Source organism: Myotis lucifugus, unplaced genomic scaffold (genome assembly GCF_000147115.1).
Source record: "Myotis lucifugus unplaced genomic scaffold, Myoluc2.0 scaffold_155, whole genome shotgun sequence".
NCBI classification, from domain to species: Eukaryota; Metazoa; Chordata; class Mammalia; order Chiroptera; family Vespertilionidae; genus Myotis; species Myotis lucifugus.
Window position 1 is genome coordinate 1,441,023 of NW_005871203.1, and position 3,221 is coordinate 1,444,243.

General features: G+C 47.0%; 1 long non-coding RNA gene across 2 annotated transcripts in view; it reads right to left on the bottom strand.

Annotated features, from left to right (window-relative positions):
• LOC111827364 overlaps positions 1 to 3,221 on the bottom strand; it is a 26,240-nt gene that overhangs the window by 7,130 nt on the left and 15,889 nt on the right. For both annotated transcript variants that reach the window (XR_002830869.1, XR_002830868.1), the window contains exon 2: positions 275 to 576. This is a non-coding gene — a long non-coding RNA (uncharacterized LOC111827364). The remainder of the gene's footprint in view (positions 1 to 274; positions 577 to 3,221) is intronic.

Genomic DNA, 3,221 nt, shown 5'->3' on the forward strand with positions numbered 1-3,221 from the left:
CCCCCCCCCCAGTATCAAGCCTGCAACCTGGCACATGCCCTGACAGGGAATCTAACCATGACCACTGAGCCACACAAGCCGGGCTGTATAAGCACATCTTAAGTGTACAGCTCAATCAACATTCACAGAGTGAATTCGCCCTTGTAAACAGCACCCAGATGAAGATCTGGAACATTCCATTACCGCTGCAGGTCCCCTGCCCTTTCCAGTTCATTCAGCCCACCCAAATAAGTACACCACTATTCAGACTTCTACCACCATTGATTCATTTCACCTGTTCTTGAACTTTAACTCCTCGGTATATACTTCTGGCTTCCTTAGCTGTGACATCGCGTCTGTGAGATCCACACATGCTCTGGTACCCAGTGGTAGCTTACCCTTCTTGATGGTCATGCAGAATTCCGTTGTATACATGTCCACAATTCATATATTCACCTCCTGTTAATGGGCATTTGGGTTGTTTTCAGCTTGGGGTGATTATGAGCAAAGCCGCGAGAGCATTATTGTACATCTCTCTTTATGGGCATGTCTTCATTTTTCGTCTGGGTCCTGGGTAGGCCGAATGGCTTTGAGATTCTAATGGGTTTGGAGACATGCAGATAAATGCCTAGAAAGGGCCCTGATCCAGCAATGATCAAGCTGACATTGTTAGTTACTTCTCGAAAGGTAGCGGGGAAGCAGTCATAGAGCTAGAATGGGGAATGGTTATCGGATTGGACCATAGCATTAGCTGTAATATTTTGAATTTTTTAGAAGACAAACACACTCTTGTGTTACTGTGAAATATAATTTTAAAAATAACTAAATCGCCTAATGTGGTATCTGGCACAGGTATATGAAATATACATACAAGAATACACAAAAGGTAACTGTACTTCTAGCCACGGTGAAGCAGCTCATACTGGCCTGGCCTTTCTGCTGTAAACAACTAGGAAACTGAATAAACTAAGAAACAACTATTTTCAGACACTGCGCAACCAGCATCCTGACTGCTGTGGTTTCTGAGAGCAAGGCAGCGACCTGTGCTCTGTGCTCACCCAGCCTGCTGCCTGTGGTGTGTGCCCTGCGCTGCTGCAGAGGGTCTTGAGCTTAGAAGGACCTTGAGCTTTGCGTTAATGCTCTGCTGTTACCATCCTGAGATTCTTAATTTCCAAAAAGGGCGTGGGTTTTCTCTTTGCACTGGACCTGTAAATTCTGCAGGCAGACCTGGAGGCAGAGACTGGAGTTCAGGGAGACTGAGTTGATTAGACCTGAAGACCTGCAGAGGAAGAAGCGACTGAGGTAAAGAGTTCCCCAAATCTCAAGGAGCTCCTGGAATCTTTGCTTGGATGTTATGATGAGTAATTTTATGTAAATTTTTTCAACATTTTTATTTATTGATTGATTTTAGGGAGATAGGAAGGGAGAGAGAAAGAGAGAAACATGGATTTGCTGTTCCGCTTATTGATGCATTTAATGATTGATTCTTGTATGTGCCCTGACTGGGGATTGAACCCGTGACCTTGGCATACTGAGACGGTGCTCTAACCAACTGAGTCACCCAGCCAGGGCCTTAGGTTTCAAGTTGACAAGCTACCTCGTGCCTAGACATTTGGTCAAATCTTACCTTGGGTGTGTCTGTGAGGGTTTTTCTGGATGAGATTAGCATTTGAATCTGGACTGAGTGAAGCAGGTGGCCCTCCCTAATGGGGTGGCTTGTCTGCAATTAGTGGGAGACCTGATCAGAGCGGAAAGGCAGAGTAAAAGGGAGCTCCTGGCTGCCTGCTGGCGGTACCCTGGGCTTGTCCAGCCTCCAGACTTAGACTTGAAACGTCAGCTCTCCTTGGGTCTGGAGCTGCTGGCCTTTGGGCTGGAATGTACACCACTGACTGCCCTGAGTCTCCAGCTTGCTATCCACCAATCTTGGGACTTGTCTGCCTCCATAATTATGTGAGCCAATTCATATCTGTATCTACATCTCAAGGCAGGCAGACAACCACCACCAGGAGAGCTGTGACTGAAAGTTCCCAGAAATCACACACAAGACTGAGTCTGAGGCAGGAAAAGAGGCATTACCGATGGGAAAGGAAGACGTGAAGCTGTTTAGGTAGAAAATCCTAAGAGATGCCCTGGCTGGTTTGGCTCAGTTGGTTGGGCATCATCCTGTGCACCGATTTCCGGTTGGGGCACATGCCAGGGTTGTGGGCTGGATCCTTGGTGGGGGTGTCCAGGAGGCGGCCAATCGATGTTTCCCTCTCACATCAGTGTTTCTCTCTCTCCCTCTCCCTTCCTCTCTCTAAAAGTCAATAAAAATATACATATATATTTTAAAGAAAATCCTAAGGGATTGACTAAAATGCAAATAGAACTAGTAAGTTGCCGAAACCGGTTTGGCTCAGTGGATAGAGCGTCGGCCTGCGGACTGAAAGGTCCCAGGTTCGATTCCGGTCAAGGGCATGTACCTGGGTTGCGGGCACATCCCCAGTAGGAGATGTGCAGGAGGCAGCTGATCGATGTTTCTCTCCCATCGATGTTTCTAACTCTCTATCTCTCTCCCTTCCTCTCTGTAAAAAATCAATAAAATATATTTAAAAAAAAAAAATAGAACTAGTAAGTGAGTTCAGCAAGGCCTCAGGATATGAGGACGATACAAAACTTTTTTTAAAAAAGTAACTATCTATCTACACTAATAAAAGAGAAACATGGTAATTAGCTTACGACCGCTACCCTTTTCATTGGCTAATCAGTGAGTATATGCAAATTAACTGTCAGCCAAGATGGCGGCCGGCAGCCAGGCAGCTGGAAGCGAACATGAGGCTTGCTTGCTGCAGTGAAGGAGGACTCCAACGTTCCCCGCCTGCGCTGCCGGCCTCTGAGCTACAACTCTAAGCAACTATGTACTATGTTGCAAATAAGAAGATAAACAAAACCCCAGAAACCGGCTTTCATTCAGCCGGGCTTTAGCAACATTGTATCGATGTTTTTAGCGGCGAGGCCTCAGAGCTAAAGCTGGCCCAGAATAAAAAAAAAAAAAAGAAAACAAGGAGCGGTTGGAAGCTTCAGTCACTCGCTTCTGGAAAACAGCCCTCAGCCCCTCACCCAGACTGGCCAGGCACCCCAGTGGGGACCCCCACCCTGATCCAGGACACCCTTCAGGGCAAACCAGCCAGCCCCCACCCGTGCACCAGGCCTCTATCCTATATAGTAAAAGGGTAATATGCCTCCCAGCACCGGGATCATCG